General features: G+C 42.1%; 1 protein-coding gene across 1 annotated transcript in view; it reads right to left on the reverse strand.

Annotated features, from left to right (window-relative positions):
• The window catches only part of LOC121578268 (FERM domain-containing protein 4B), a 70,153-nt gene extending 52,470 nt beyond the window's left edge, over positions 1–17,683 (reverse strand). The window contains exon 1 of the mRNA XM_041892512.1: positions 17,446–17,683. The gene's annotated coding sequence lies outside the window, so the exon portion shown is untranslated. The remainder of the gene's footprint in view (positions 1–17,445) is intronic.
• Positions 17,684–17,913: the final 230 nt, after the last annotated feature.

Here is a 17,913-nt window from a genome sequence, read left to right on the forward strand (position 1 = left end):
TGGCTATGCAATATGTGTCATGAATTCAGCCGAGGCAGCCCCTCCTCCTTGCTCGGGCAGGTTTCGGCGTTCGTCGTCACCGGCTTACTAGCCACTACCGCTCCATTTATCATCACTCCATTTGTTTTGTCTTGTCTTGTCTTGTCAATCACACACACCTGGTACTCATTCCCTCATTAGTCTGTGTATAAGTGTTCCCTCTGCTCCCTTGTCCTTTGTGAGTGATTGTTCATTGTGAGAGTGAGTAGCTCGGTTGAGCTACTCTTTCCTTGTATGTAGCCAAGGTGGATTTTTCCCTTGTGCTAGTTTCGTTTTGACGCTTGCTGCGCTTTATTCATGTAACACTGAATAAACTCTGGATTTCGGTGTTTTACCTCCTGCGCCTGACTCCGTCATTCACACCTCAACACAATATGGCTGTGGGCTACACTAGTTCATTTAGCACACAAGATTTGCTTAGAAGTCCATGGCATTATTTTACATTAGTTTATAGTATGAACAATACAATTTAACATAGCTGAATAAAATAGAAAGGATGTTTTCTCCCAAACATTTCTGAGGGAGTGCACACATGCGGCTATTCTGTGTTGAGCGGTTAACAAAGAAACAGGTCCTCCTATATGCTTAATTTAGAGTTATTTATGCAACTTTAGTTGTGATACAAACGTTGGGATATATGTTTTGATTTTTAAGGCTGCATGATGCAACTCTAATGATTTGAAAAAAGTTGCATGAAAGGCATGAGCTCTGCTTGCGCAGGCTGCACACACTTCATCAGTCTTTGATTCCCAATTTGACAAGCACTTGATAATGCCTTGAATTTCCCGACGGCATCCCCCTAGTGTGGCCGTAAGGCCCCCTAAAGAAATCCATACCTTTTGCGGCCAGCGGCCGTTGTGGCCTTGGGATTAATATATAATAATTATAATTCCCTTCTCCCGACTGCTTGTTCCTAAGCACCTCTCACTCACATGGCTCTCACAGATATCTCAATTCCTATTAGCCAATGCCGTCATGTGATCGGGTTCAAGTGAAGACAGACACATAAGGGATGCAACTGCGCGCGTCCTTCTTATCGAATTCCAAGGCGCATATTTAAGATGTTAGAACTGTCCAGATTTACTTTTCGTCAGCCAACAAGATGAGTAGGCCTAACGAACAGCAAAAGCACTAGCCTATGTCGATCTACTATCCCCCATAGTACAAAAGTTGACCTACTCTATTGGTCAACATGTCCTTCTGTGCGAGAAATAAATATTCCAAACATAGTCTGGGATAGTTGTGGGATGTGATAGATCCCAAATTAACACAACCACACGCATCAAAAAACCTTTTAAAATCAATGAGGCTGATGCAACAGATCAGAACGTTTATCTTAAAATGTTGATAAACCATTAGGCTATTTCTTCACACAAGCGCAGCAATGCGCACACGGTAATAGGCTACAAGCGCGAATGTTCCAAAATGCAATCAATTAGCAGGAAAACACCATTCTCAAAAGTGACCACAAATGCGATTATGTATGAAATGCTTTATTATAAAGGTGCATTTTAATGGTGAAAATTATCTTTACCAAACTTGAAACTCACGTTCCGACTATGTACAGTTGAAGTCGGAAGTTTACATACACCTTAGCCAAATACATTTAAACTCCGTTCCTGACATTTAATCCTAGTAAAAATTCCCTGTCTTAGGTCAGTTAGGATCACCACTTTATTTTAAGAATGTGAAATGTCAGAATAATAGTAGAGAGAATGATTTATTTCAGCTTTTATTTATTTCATCACATTCCCAGTGGGTCAGAAGTTTACAAACACTCAATTAGTATTTGGTAGCATTACCTTTAAATTGTTCAACTTGGGTCAAACGTTTCGGGTAGACTTCTACAAGCTTCCCACAATAAGTTGGGTGAATTTTGGCCCATTCCTCCTGACAGAGCTGGTGTAACTGAGTCAGGTTTGTAGGCCTCCTTGCTCGCACACGCTTTTTCAGTTCTGCCCACAAATTTTTTATAGATTGAGGTCAGGGCTTTGTGATGGCTACTCCAATACCTTGACTTTGTTGTCCTTAAGCCATTTTGCCACAACTTTGGAAGTATGCTTGGGGTCATTGTCCATTTATAATAATAATAATAATAATAATAATATGCCATTTAGCAGACGCTTTTATCCAAAGCGACTTACAGTCATGTGTGCATACATTTTTACGTTTGGAAGACCCATTTGCGACCAAGCTTTAAATTCCTGACTGATGTCTTGAGATGTTGCTTCAATATGTCCACATAATTTTCCTTCCTCATGATGCCATCTATTTTGTGAAGTGCACCAGTCCCTCCTGCAGCAAAGCACCCCCACAGCATGATGCTGCCACCCACGTGCTTCACGGTTGGGATGGTGTTCTTCGGCTTGCAAGCCTTCCCCTTTTTCCTCCAAACATAACGATGGTCATTATAGCACTCTTTTTACTGTGGATATAGATACTTTTGTACCTATTTTCTCCAGCATCTTCACAAGGTCCTTTGCTGTTGTTCTGGGATTGATTTGCACTTTTCGCACCAAAGTACGTTCATCTGTAGGAGACAGAACGCGTCTCCTTCCTGAGTGGTATGATGGCTGCGTGGTCCCATGATGTTTATACTTGCGTACTATTGTTTGTACAGATGAACGTGGTACCTTCAGGCGTTTGGAAATTGCTCCCAAGGATGAACCAGACTTGTGGAGGTCTACAATTAATTTTCTGAGGTCTTGGCTGATTTCTTTTGATTTTCCCATGATGTCAAGCAAAGAGGCACTGAGTTTGAAGGTAGGCCTTGAAATACATCCACAGGTACACCTCCAGTTGACTCAAATGAAGTCAATCAGCCTATCAGAAGCTTCTAAAGCCATGACATCATTTTCTGGAATTTTCCAAGCTGTTTAAAAGGCACAGTCAACTTAGTGTATGTAAACTTCTGACCCACTGGAATTGTGATTAAGTGAATTATAAGTGAAATAATCTGTCTGTAAACAATTGTTGGAAAAATTACTTGTGTCATGTACAAAGTAGATGTCCTAACGGACTAACAAGAAATTTGTGGAGTGGTTGAAAAACTAGTTTTAATGACTCCAACCTAAGTGTATGTAAACTTCCGACTTCAACTGTATGTCAGTTAGACTCTACACCGGTTGTAAAGAGGATTAATGTGCTTAATTTTAAGAAGTTATTTGGCCACTTTAGTTGTGATACAAACCTTATCAATACTTAAATAGCGAATGGAGGATGCTTTTCCCGTGGTTCATTTTCATGCCTGCAAGGTAGGCTATACTCCTGTTTTAAAGCGAAGCAATGTGTTTAATATTAGGAAAGTTGAGAAATGAATACAGTAGGCCTAGCCTATAGAAAGCTGATGGGATCCTCCTATTTTTAATAGAGGCCATCAAAACTCTGTTTTCTCACGCAATTGCATAGCCTATAGAAATGTTGTGCAACATAAGCTCGTGGGTTCTCATTAAGTGTTTGATTTGATTTTCGATTACATTTGCATTGATGTCAGAGTGATTAGAGGGACAATAGAGTGCTGAATAACAGGCAGTTAGCAAGTTTGGTAGGCTACTAATGACCATCAGCAGCATCAGAGCTTGGAGAAGCCTAGTTACCGTGACTTAACGGTCACATGGAATTTGACTGCGGTCATGACGGTGTGGCGGTAATACGGTAACAGCCCTATGCTAAACCAACTGTCAAGTACGCAGACACACACAGTGGAGATATATGGCATTGTCAATGCTAAAAATCAATGCTTCAAAGATCTATATAACCACCATCCGTAATACGTATATCTCTCAAATTAAACCCAACCCCATCATATCACTTACTGACTTCTTTGATACACTGCTCCTACTTGTACTTGTACAAATATAACATCATCCATTAGAGAGTGATAACTACTATAACTACTGGATATTGTAATGAGACTATCAAACAATTCTCTAACTACATTAATCAGATCAATTACACAGCTTTATCAGGCCAGCAAAACATGCATAGGGAAGACCTCCCTAACTGACAGAGGGTAATGAAAACCTCAGACCGTGACTACTCAGAGTGTGGATTTTATAGACAGAACAGTCCCTGAGGCATTAAGGGGAAAAACGCTAGCAGATACCCAGCAGTCAATGTGGATTAGTCACCATTGGTCCATTGCAGCAAACCACCAATGTGACAGAGGACCTATCAATCTGTCACAGTGTGAACACTTATCCCAGGGTCTGTCTAGTCCACTTCGGCGGAGAACTGAGCATTTGGAGATTCACGATTTGGCATGGAGGGGTGCTGGGGTGGGGGGTACATAAGTGCTGAGTGTGGTAGTACCAGTAAGTATTCTGACTGCTTCTGATACTCTACAATCCCTGGAAAGGATTGATAACACGCCGTCTCATATGTACACACAAGCACAACATATACAGTAAGACATTTGATTCCATACTGCTTACAGTAAAGCATAAGTGGTTTGTAGTATCAAAAGTGCCAACGGGTAAACCTGTATGTTTTTACATCGCTACTGCAGACTACAAGAATGATCTTGACAAACGTATCCCCGAAGGGTAGCATATCTTTCAAATATGAACAAGGTCACCACCCTGCACCCTTTAACACAACCTCCCCCCGGTCTCTGCATTCTCCCTCAGGGGTGAATATTACTTTACCATAGTGTGGATGACACCTGTTGCCACCCTCTTATGGGGAGGTGGTGGGGTCGTCTCTATTGCACGATCCCGAGGCATCCAGCTTTAGAGCCAAGCACACTGACACTGTATCAGGCTATTCTCAATGTTCAGTGTGGTATACTACGAAGCATGCTAGATCTGCTTAGGATTTTATAAAGCTAGCCAGCTTCAGTTAGCATCATATTCCAGGTCAGGCTTTATCCTTACTACGATGGTGGATATTGCTATTCCGCCTGCCGTTAACTCTAGCAGGCCAATTGTCCGGCAGAAGGAAAAATCCCATTGCAAAATAAGGCTTTTTAGCATAATTTAGTGGAATTAAATTTGCAAGTGTCTACAGTATTGTAGCGACCCGCACAGACAGCTGTGTGTTATGTGTTATGCTGTTCATTGGTTGTGTTGTACTTACCAGTACCCAGTGTTCGTGGGGTCAACCTGCTATCTGCCAACCACGGGAATGCCTGGAATGTTCTGGTGCCGGGCATCCTGGTGGTTGGTGGAGCGGGGGGTTTGGCAGTGGGGTGGAGTTCGCAAGTTCGCAAGTTTAAGACCATGCTTAGCCATTCTTCTCTCTCTTTCATCTGGTCTTAACAAGAGGTGGTCACGGTTGTTTTATACGGGTATCCTGGATTTATTTGGCGCGGGCTACGGCCAAACAGTAGCCTGTGTTGAGTTTGGTTAATAAACCGAGGAATTCGTCAACTCAAACCTCTGTCTGGACAATTGCTCATTTATGATCTAGCCAGGTAATTACAGTATATTAGTTATGCATCGTATGTATCACACGCGTACAGCATACAGATCCAGAGCCTTTGAGCAGAAAATCTGTCAGACAGCACGAGAGCTGCTGCTACAGCATCTCAAACAGCAAATGCATAGGCAACGGAAGGCAGGCTTCGTCAGCGAGTCACACACCACTTTGCAATGAACTGGAGGCAGTAGGCTATGCATTTTGAAAACATATACTTAATTGTTTGAAACCTGAACGTTTACCTTGCTTTAAAGTAGCCTAGCCAAAATCAGACCATATCCATGGAGGCAATTATTTTATATCAACTTTCTTTCATTGTCCAGTAGCCAAAGGCACAATCCTAGTCCTATTAGCAAACCATGCTAGTTGTTGCGTATTAGATCTCCCCTCTCAAAATTTCTAACGGATATTTTCATCTCTGTCATATGAAACGGCTCACATGTGCGGTGCGCTTTTGGCAACAGTGTTTTCCCGCTAATTGCATTATGGAACGGACATTTGCACGTAGCCTATACTGCCTTGTGCGCATTGCTGCACTTACAATGTGAAGAAATAGCCTAATAGTTCATCAACATTTTAAGCTAAACGTTCTGATCTGTTCACAATTTTTTTAAATGTAGCCTAGGCCTACTGGTTGCATGAATTTGGGATCTATCGTCCCACAACTGTCCCCGAGTCTGTTTGGAATAGGCTACTTATTTCTCGACAAGCTGACCAATAGAATAGGTCAACTTTTCTACTATGGGGGATAGTAGATTGACATAGGCTAGTGGTTTTGCTGTTCATTTCTCATCTTGTTGGCTGAGGAAAAGTAGCCTAAATGTGGACAGTTATTCTAACATCTTCAAAGTGCCCATCATAATTCGGTAAGAAGGACCGCATATTGTTGCATCTTCGATTTGCATGTTCTGTTAATATAAATTACTATAATCTAAAGCACAGGAGGTTGGTGGCACCTTAATTGGGGAGGACAGGCTAGTGGTAATGGCTGGAGCAGAATAAGTGGAATTTGTTCCATTCCAGACATTATTATGAGCCGTCCTCCCCTCAGCAGCCTCCACTGTGACTGTGGGTGGACGCCCTAATCAGGTTACACATCGAATGCATATGAATCCGGTAAATTTCTAAAATATTCGGTAAGTGTCTGAATCCGTTCAAATGTCTGACACATTTTCCTAACGGAAACTCTGCTGCGTGTGTATGTCGCACATGGCTAATCGAACGCCAAACTTTTTATTGAGACAATGCTGAAACATCAATCTACGGGCGAGTCAGTGCTACATTTTCATTTGTGCCAAAATCAAATGAAAGAAAAGTATATTGCAAATTCAGCAGGCTATGGTGTGAAAGGCTTTTAGAAGTGGCGTCTATATTTTATTACTTATCGTTAATGCCTTCTTCGGTGTGCTTATCATTGCTCAAGCCCCCTTTTTCCCACTCCCATTGCTCCTTCTTTCTGTAGAACAGTTTGTTGTGTTGTGGCCATAGACATGTAATCCATAGAAGGCTTTTGGAACCTCTAACCCTGGCAATTTGACTGTTCAACTCATGGGTACGCTAGCAATGGCTTCCAGTCTTGATTTGAATGGGAATAATCTATGGATTATACTTCTGTGGTTAGTTGCAGCTGTGAATTCGCCTTTCAAAATACAATCGCGCGAAAAACATAGTTTGGAAAGCAAATGCTGTCATTAAAACATTTGTAATATGTATTTTAACATTACTATTTTCTACACACAAAAAAACATTTGATTAATAAAATATTTAAATCAGTTGTCTTCCTCAAATGTAGGGAATGATGACAATCTTTGCGAGAGGGAGGGAATCTGATTTAATTGGTCCTCAACTCGTGGCTCAGACACTTCATTCAGGATAAATGGAGTTAGCCCGGAGTTAGCCTGCCCCGAAGCAGTTTAGTTCTGAAGCATTCGTTGCCATAGAAATGTACCTGGCTAAACGGTGAGCCACTTTCGTGGTACCGGTAATCCCGAGATGAACCAGAGTTGACCAAAGTTACCTCGCTAAGTCCTGAAACCTGCTTTGTAGTATAGGGCTCAGGTCATTATCAGGGGCTACACTCAACACGCAGGCTGACAACATTAATTAGCACTGCAGGCCATGCCAATGATTGATTGTGACTAAAGGGTAGTGCCATACAGAGACCTCTGCACACTAATGGGAGTGGTGATAACATACCATGGTGCTATGAGGGACTCCTGTTCCTGATGGATGGACAGTCTGTATGTGTTGTACACGTAACTGCTCCTGCTATTTGAGACACACTGTCCTTGCAACAATAGATTGCAGTGAGTGAAACATCACGTGATCATAAGATATCTGTAGCATTGAAGTGTGTAGGAAGTGACGAAGCCCATTTGAACCCTACACTACAGTGTGCAGCCACCCTTTACAGTATCAAAAGACAGTATTCCATTGAAGAACTCTCTATATTGTCTGTCTGTATCACAATGATGCAACAGGGCACCTTGTGTCTTTATATCAATCTCAGTGTTCCCTTTGTAACAGGACCGTATTCCCATATACAGTGAGGGAAAAAAGTATTTGATCCCCTGCTGATTTTCTACGTTTGCCCACTGACAAATGGTAGGTTTATTTGAACAGTGAGAGACAGAATAACAACAAAACAATCCAGAAAAACGCATGTCAAAAATGTTATAAATTGATTTGCATTTTAAATGAGGGAAATAAGTATTTGACCCCCTCTCAATCAGAAAGATTTCTGGCTCCCAGGTGTATTTTATACAGGTAACGAGCTGAGATTAGGAGCACACTCTTAAAGGGAGAAAATCTCAGCTTGTTACCTGTATAAAAGACACCTGTCCACAGAAGCAATCAATCAGATTTCCAAACTCTCCACCATGGCCAAGACCAAAGAGCACTCCAAGGATGTCAGGGACAAGATTGTAGACCTACACAAGGCTGGAATGGGCTACAAGACCATCGCCAAGCAGCTTGGTGAGAAGGTGACAACAGTTGGTGCGATTATTCGCAAATGGAAGAAACACAAAAGAACTGTCAATCTCCCTCAGCCTGGGGCTCCATGCAAGATCTCACCTCGTGGAGTTGCAATGATCATGAGAACGGTGAGGAATCAGCCCAGAACTACACGGGAGGATCTTGTCAGTGATCTCAAGGCAGCTGGGACCATAGTCACCAAGAAAACAATTGGTAACACTACGCCGTGAAGGACTGAAATCATGCAGCGCCCGCAAGGTCCCCCTGCTCAAGAAAGCACATATTCAGGCCCGTCTGAAGTTTGCCAATGAACATCTGAATGATTCAGAGGAGAACTGGGTGAAAGTGTTGTGGTCAGATGAGACCAAAATGGAGCTCTTTGGCATCAACTCAACTCGCCGTGTTTGGAGGAGGAGGAATGCTGCCTATGACCCCAAGAACACCATCCCCACCGTCAAACATGGAGGTGGAAACATTATGCTTTGGGGGTGTTTTTTGGGGGACAGGACAACTTCACCGCATCAAAGAGACGATGGACGGGGCCATGTACCGTCAAATCTTGGGTGAGAACCTCCTTCCCTCAGCCAGGGCATTGAAAATGGGTTGTGGATGGGTATTCCAGCATGACAATGACCCAAAACACACAGCCAAGGCAACAAAGGAGTGGCTCAAGAAGAAGCACATTAAGGTCCTGGAGTGGCCTAGCCAGTTTCCAGACCTTAATCCCATAGAATATCTGTGGAGGGAGCTGAAGGTTCGAGTTGCCAAACGTCAGCCTCGAACCCTTAATGGCTTGGAGAAGATCTGCAAGAGGAGTGGTCAAAGATCCCTCCTGAGATGTGTGCAAACCTGGTTGCCAACTACAAGAAACGTCTGACCTCTGTGATTGCCAACAAGGGTTTTGCCACCAAGTACTAAGTCATGTTTTGCAGAGGGGTCAAATACTTATTTCCATCATTAAAATGCAAATCAATTTATATCATTTTTGACATGCGTTTTTCTGGATTATTTTGTTGTTATTCTGTCTCTCACTGTTCAAATAAACCTACCATTAAAATTATAGACTGATCATGTCTTTGTCAGGGGATCAAATACTTTTTTCCCTCACTGTAGCTGTCTTCCTGTAGCAGTGATCAGGGCTCTCATTGTATTGAATGGATCAGCAGGGTGCTGGGTTCTGTTCCATGGGGCAGGTATTCCTCTGTCCTCTCGGCAGCAGCTGCAGCAGTGAGGGTGACTGACTGCTACTGGCTACCTGCTTAGTAGCTTGCTGCTGTGAATCTGAAGAGGTGGGGAGGGACAGCAGTGTGGAGGGGGACAGGACAGGTGGCCTCTACTGAGGGAGGGGGGCTCATATAACAACATTAATGATGCAGGGCTCATCCACGCGTGGGATATACACATTGTCTTCCATCTGCCAAACAGCACAGAAATTACTCCTAAATCCACAACATATACACCTTTCATGATCAGCACAGTCTACCAATATGATCAAACAGAGTATATGCTTGTACAAGGAGAGGCAATCTCGCAAACATAAGACATTAAGAATAAAGAGTACACTTCAGGATTTAGACAAGCTATTGAGGAGAAAAGTCAATATATATCACAGGTTCAGAAGGCTCTGTAGCTAGCTAGCCGTGTCTTTACCAAGCAAACCCCTCCAGCAGTAGCCATGGGAAACACTCACATGGGGATTTAACCACTGAGCAGTATTGATCACTCTGGTTTCAAGGCTTTGGGGTATGTCTGCTCCCTGAACACGGCTGCTTCCATGAACATCTCTATTGCTGCTACAGTGAGAGAATAATAGCTGCTCAGCTCTCTCCATCCATATTCATCCACCCAATCAGCACAGAGTTCTCTCAGTGGTCATTATCATTCAGGCCCTCAAAAACCTCTTAAATGAGCACTCCAGCTCCTCTGTGTGTGTGTGTGTGTGTGTGTGTGTGTGTGCATGTATGTCTGTGAGAGAGAAAGATGGAACGATATAGTGAGAAAGAGAGAGCAAGAGTAATAAAAAGAAGAGGAGAGACAGAGAGAGACACAGTAATTATAGGAAGGGTCATCGACAGCTCCCCCCAGCTTGCAGGCAAAGCAGCAGGATACTAAAGCATCCACAGCCAGCAGACAGACACAGAGTAAAGGCTAGGGATTGGGGTCTGCTTTGTTGGTGTTCTCATTTTCCAAGCCTCAGCGTAATTGAGTGCTGGTCTGCAACACAGAGGAAGAGACTAACAAAAACAAAAGGATGGTGCTTTCTACGCTGTGGTGCAGCTAATGTTGGCTCTTCTTAAGGAAATTATTACCCTACAGCCTGTGGCCTTCCTCACTGCACAACCATTGCCTGTGGTACCACTGGGACACAGGTTGGTCTATAGCTCAGGCTCCATCTTAGACCTGTTAGATATAGAAAAGGCCTACCTATACACCACAATATCCTCTGAGAGGTGGAAGGTGACCAAATGTACACACAGAATGGTTTCTCAAAATGGCTACATAGTTCATTCTTAGAGCTCCCCATAAATAGGCATATAAAAGATAGGTCGAATCGATTGCAAGCTATTTTCCGTTTCCATTTTGTGTATGAATGGGGCCATGCCCAAAGACCGAGTGTCTGGAATCTGGATGCTTGGAATTGTGACATTACCCGCATTATTCCCATGAGACAGGGGCACTTAATGTGAAGTGCCTCAGTCAATGTCCACTGACAAAAATGGGTAATCTATAAATCCATCCTTATATCCATCCTCTAAATTATGTATATGGAAATGCATGTGCTCTGGGAATCCTTAAATAGATTGCTTGTTGTCTTAATGCATTCTCTTTCATCTAAATGATATGGGCCCTGCCTCCCAAAGGAATTCCCTGCCAGCTGAGGAGCCCCTTTCAGGCCTAATCCCCATGCTTTCTGCTCTCTGCATCGCACTGAACACCAAACACATGATGAGTCAAAGCATGAAATGTATGTCATTGTCAGGCAGTAGGGGATTCAAACCTTCCACTCACGTAAGAGGACGAGTACAGTCACTCAGAAACCATAACAGAAAATAATCTAACAGTACAAAGAAACACATGTGCTTCCTAAATGTCTGCTAAATCAAACAAAAACATTCAGTTTATTTATGTATTTCAAAAGACTGTGCCTAAATTGACAAAGGGACATTTCAGAATGTCCATTGTTTAGTACATGAAAATAAATTACAGACTATTTGTTATATTTCAAGCCATCTATTTTGTGAAGTGCACCAGTCCCTCCTGCAGCAAAGCACCCCCACAGCATGATGCTGCCACCCCCGTTCTTCACGGTTGGGATGATGTTACTCGGCTTGCAAGCTCCCTCTTTCTCCTCCAAACATAACGATGGTCATTATGCCAAACAGTTCTATTTTTGTTTCATCAGACCAGAGGACATTTCTCCAAAAAGTATGATCTTTGTCCCCATGTGCAGTTGCAAACCGTAGTCTGGGTTTTTTATGGCGGTTTTGGAGCAGTGGCTTCTTCCTTGCTGAGCGGCCTTTCAGGTTATGTCGATATAGGTCTCGTTTTACTGTGGATATAGATACTTTTGTACCTGTTTCCTCCAGCATCTTCACAAGGTCCTTTGCTGTTGTTCTGGGATTGATTTGCACTTTCCACACCAAAGTACGTTCATCTCTAGGAGACAGAACGCGTCTCCTTCCTGAGCGGTATGACGGCTGCGTGGTCCCATGGTGTTTATACTTGCGTACTATTGTTTGTACAGATTAACGTGGTACCTTCAGGCGTTTGGAAATTGCTCCCAAGGATGAACCATACTTGTGGAGGTCTACAATTTACTTTCTGAGGTCTTGGCTGATTTCTTTGGATATTCCCATGATGTCAAGCAAAGAGGCACTGAGTTTGAAGGTAGGCCTTGAAATACATCCACAGGTACACCTCAATTGACTCAAATAATGTCAATTAGCCTATCAGAAGCTTCTAAAGCCATGACATCATTTTCTGGAATTTTCCAAGCTGTTTAAAAGGCACAGTCAATTTAGTGTATGTAAACTTCTGACCACTGGAATTGTGATACAGTGAATTATAAGTGAAATAATCTGTCTCTATACAATTGTTGGAGAAATTACTTGTGTCATGCACAAAGTAGATGTCCTAACCGACTTGCCAAAACTATAGTTTGTTAACAAGAAATGTGTGGAGTGGTTGAAAACAAGTTTGAATGACTCCAACCTAAGTGTATTTAAACTTCCGACTTCAACTGTACACCCTGCCATCTAAAGTGCGAGGGGCTTTGAATTGATTTCCACTGCTAAGCCTAAAGATTACTGTTGCCCCACAAACAGGCATTGACCAGCACTGCTTTGGGGCATGAACTTACATTAGGCACCACCATAATCAAGTTGAGTAGCCACACTAGTAGGCCTACTCATAAAAGCAAGCATACTGAACTAGAGAAACTATTTGAAATTCTACAAAAGTTCATAACATTGAGAAGAGAGAGGTCATTAACTTATTGCGTTAGTCTTTTTTTCCTATTATGTATTTTTGTGGTAATCTTTATTCAGTAAAAGGGTTTAGAGTATTGCCTGTAGACTACAATGCCCTGTTTGGAAAACCTATTCAACAGGACCTGCTCACTCTGTCAAATAACATGATTTGTACGAACCTGTATGACCACAGTATCGAATAACTACCAATCTTCCTGTTCAATGTGCATGAAAAAAAAACATTCAAATGATAGGTGTGTGGGAAAAACAGAAATGCTGATGACCAAATCTTAGGACAAAAGAAAGGATTGGTCTAAAGGTGGGAAATAACACTATTCCCAGGCCCAGGTTTCTGCATGTGTTGCCTCTGTAGGCTAAACAGTTACGTCTAGACAGAAAAGGTACAGTTGAAGTCGGAAGTTTACATACACCTTAGCCAAATTCATTTAAACTCAGTTTTTCACAATTCCTGACATTTAATCCTAGTACATATTCCCTGTCTTACGTCAGTTAGGTTCACCACTTTATTTTAAGAATGTGAAATGTCAGAATACTAGTAGAGAGAATGATTTATTTCAGCTTTTATTTATTTCATCACATTCCCAGTGGGTCAGAAGTTTACATACACTCAATTGGTATTTGGTAGCATTGCCTTTAAATTGTTTAACTTGGGTCAAACGTTTCGGGTAGCCTTCTACAAGCTTCCCACAATAAGTTGGGTGAATTTTGGCCCGTTCCTCCTGACAGAGCTGGTGTAACTGAGTCAGGATTGTAGGACTCCTTGCTCGCACACACTTTTTCAGTTCGCACACGCTTTTTCAGTTCTGCCCACAAATTTTCTATAGGATTGAGGTCAGGGCTTTCTGATGGCCACTCCAATACCTTGACTTTGTTGTCCTTAAGCCATTTTGCCACAACTTTGGAAGTATGCTTGGGGTCATTGTCCATTTGGAAGACCCATTTGTGACCAAGCTTTAACTTCCTGACTGATGTCTTGAGATATTGCTTCAATATATCCACATAATTTTCCTTCCTCATGATGCCATCTATTTTGTGAAGTGCACCAGTCCCTCCTGCAGCAAAGCACCCCCACAGCATGATCCTGCCACCCACGTGCTTCACGGTTGGGATGGTGTTCTTCGGCTTGCAAAGTCCCCCTTTTTCCTCCAAACAGAAAGATTGTCATTATGGTCAAACAGTTCTATTTTTGTTTCATCGGACCAGAGGACATTTCTCCAAAAAGTACGATCTTTGTCCCCATGTGCAGTTGCAAACCGTAGTCTGGTTTTTTTATGGCGGTTTTGGAGCAGTGGCTTCTGCCTTGCTGAGTGGCCTTTCAGGTTATGTCAATAGAGGACTCGTTTTACTGTGGATATAGATACTTTGTACTTGTTTCCTCCAGCATCTCCACAAGGTCCTTTGCTGTTGTTCTGGGATTGATTTGCACTTTTCGCACCAAAGTACGTTCATCTCTAGGAGACAGAACGCGTCTCCTTCCTGAGCAGTATGACGGCAGCGTGGTCCCACGGTGTTTATAGTTGCGTACTATTGTTTGTACAGATGAACGTGGTACCTTCAGGCATTTGGAAATTTCTCACAACGATGAACCAGACTTGTGGAGGTCTACAATTTACTATCTGAGGTCTTGGCTGATTTCTTTGGATTTTCCCATGATGTCAAGCAAAGAGGCACTGAGTTTGAAGGTAGGCCTTGAAATACATCCACAGGTACTCCTCCAATTGACTCAAATTATGTCAATTAACCTATCAGAAGCTTCTAAATCCATGACATAATTTTCTGGAATTTTCCAAGCTGTTTAAAGGCACAGTCAACGTAGTGTATGTAAACTTCTGACCCACTGGAATTGTGATGAAGTGAATTATAAGTGAAATAATCTGTCTGTAAACAATTGTTGGAAAAATTACTTGTGTCATACACAAAGTAGATGTCCTCACTGACTTGCCAAAAGTATAGTTTGTTAACAACAAATTTGTGGAGTGGTTGAAAAACGAGTTTTAATGACTCCAACCTAAGTGTATGTAAACTTCAACTGTATGTTTCTATTGTTTACACTCTGAAAGGCTAGATTGTATTGATGGGTCCATTATTGTACTCTGATTGTCAAATAACTTATCTGTGCTGGCTGGGCACCAGCGATGGAATCTTCTGTGACAGTTAATAGCTTTATTGAATTGGAAGCGCTGACCCCATTAAAAGCAACTGAACATCCTAGACTAAAGTCAACACAATGCTGTCCTGCTTTTGTACTCTACTGTAATGGTGTGTGTGTGTGTGTGTGTGTGTGTGTGTACACGTTTTACTATACTTGTGAGTACCAGAAGTCCTTACAAGAATAGTCAACCAACTAAAACAGAAAAGTGAGGACATTTTGCCAGTCCTCACTTGTAAAAAGGCTATTTTAGGTTTAGGGGTTAGGTTAAGGGTTAAGGGAAATAGGATTTTGAATGGGAATCAATTGTTGGGCCCCAAAAAGTATTCACAAGTATAGTAAGACATAGCTGTCTGTGTCTGTCTGTCTATGTGTGTGTGTGTGCGTGCGTGCCACTTATTTTATGAACCGCAAATTCAATATTGACCCCTTTACAAATCAGCCCCATGCTTTTGTTCAATATCACTGTAGCGACAGGGACAGCCATATTAGCACTGCCTGTTCTCAGCATGTATAGCTATTTCAACAACCATTGAATGACACAGGATATCACATGCTTTCTCTCTCCCATTGTTGGTCTTTCCCAGGAAACAGGAAACTCAGGCCGAAGTTGTAAGTCTGTGGCTGGCTGTTTGTTTGTGTCTGCCCGTGTCTGTTGTCTGTTATGTCTTTATTGTCCCCCTGGACTCGTGCCGTCCTCATAATTAACACCTTGTTGGTGCATTTCCATACAGGATTTACCCCAGTGTTTTTTACCCAAAAGGCCGGCACCCGTGTCTCACTGGGCCATGGCTTCGGCGGACCTGCTCTCACTTGGGGCCAAAGCCAGGCCACTGGGTACTTTTCAACTTGTATTTACATAACAATGGCTAACTGATCTTTAACACCTTCTCACAAAGCAACTGTTTTGATTATGCAGAGGTTGTTGATTCTGCTCTTCACAAGTCCTCACTGTCAGCCCTAGCTATGGAAACATGATTTCCCTAGTATAACATAAGGGTGTATACACTAGTGTAACACTGGTGTTACAGTCGAAAAGCAGCATGTGCATGTTTACAGCATATTTACAAGAAAACAAGCATGTTTTGGTGTGATACCTCAGTCGGTCATGTAATGTGGTCTCGGAGCATTTCGTATTATTCTGTACGTAAATTCACATTTAGTATGATATGTTACATTTCGTAAGGTTTGTATTAATTTGTGGATGTCCGTCACCCATTTTGTATGATATGTTACGAATTACAATTCGTATTATATGTTATGAATTTGCAAAATGTAAAATGTAAATGTTATGGATTTGCAAAAAGTATGATATGTTACGAATTCTAGCTAGGTGGTTAACGTTAGCTAGCTGGCTAACGTTAGCTAGGCAAGGGGTTAGGGTTAAGGTTAAGTTTAGGAGTTAGGTTAAAGGGGAAGGGTTAGCTAAAAGGGTCAAGGTTAGGGGAAGGGTTAGCTAAAAGGGTCAAGGTTAGGGGAAGGGTTAGCTAAAAGTGTCAAGGTTAGGGGAAGGGTTAGCTAAAAGGGTTAAGGTTAAGGGAAGGGTTAGCTAACATGCTAAGTAGTTGCAAAGTAGCTAAAAGTAGTAAGTAGTTGAAAGGTTGCTAATTAGCTATAATGCTAAAGTTGTCCATGATGTGATTTGAACTCGGAACCTTTGGATTGTTAGACGTTCGGGTTATACGCCCACTCATCCATCCACCCTACTTTCATTTTTGCCTTAAGTAACCATCTCTGTCTTAGGTAACCATACCAAACGTAACATATCATACTAATTTGAGCGTCCCGGATTTTCATGTACTATGTTACGTCTAGTCTGAGACCAGGCTGGGTCATCATCTGATAGCAGCAGTGAGAGTAAGTAAATGAAGGTGATGGAAAGAAATGCATGTGCATGTTCTCTTCTCATATTGGTAGATGATCTTATCTGAGATAAACAAATAAATTAACATTACTGGCAATGATGAAATGGCACAAACGAAGTAAAATCTATAAACTGCGTCAATACATATTATTGTACAGTGTCTAAGTCATAATAATAGGTATTCATACTGTAGGCCACTAGCTTGTTTAAAATAGTTAAGTGTATAACATGTGCCAAATAATGCACAATGCAACAGAATAAAGGAAGAGAACAGGGGGAGAGAACACAGAGCAGTTACCAGCTTAGGTTGGCTTAGAACTTAAGAAAAAAATAATCAGAGTGTAGCCTACAAAAGCAGGTGAAAATATAACTTACACCATAAACAAGTTGGGCATGGCACAAATAACAGATGTTTGCCAGCCTCATCAGTATTGATATCGATAAACATTGCTTCAATTATTAATAAAACATGATTGGTTTGTTTGAGAAGCAACTGGACAGTTCCTTACCTTGTCTTTATTGTTGCCGTTATGATCGATTTGAGCTCCAGGACTTTTTGTATGAACAGAAGGTTTTTACCGGCACCGATAAAAACAAATTATTCCACCGGCGTTCTCTCCTGCTGTAGCCAACTAAAACTCATAAAGAAGGTACAATTAACCGCTGCTCTTTCTCTATAGACTACTGATCTGTTGGAGCCCGGAAGCGAACCTGCCGCTCCGCATATCCTTATCCCGTACAGTCCTATCCATTCACAATCCGCCTCCTCCCCTCCTACCTTCAGCCAATTCACAGAACAGACGAACGTCCCACTAGCTGTGCCAGTAACGCGCTCTCCAGTGCGTAAACGCACGTTCCACGCACAAGCGATGTGGTGCTGCTGAACTGCCAATATCAACAAAGCCCTGTCTCTGCTCAGCAATCTCAGCTCTGCAAGCTGCTCTGCATTGAATGTAACACACTGTAGCTAGCTACAG

The sequence above is a fragment of the Coregonus clupeaformis genome, chromosome 12 (genome assembly GCF_020615455.1).
Source record: "Coregonus clupeaformis isolate EN_2021a chromosome 12, ASM2061545v1, whole genome shotgun sequence".
Taxonomy (NCBI): Eukaryota; Metazoa; Chordata; class Actinopteri; order Salmoniformes; family Salmonidae; genus Coregonus; species Coregonus clupeaformis.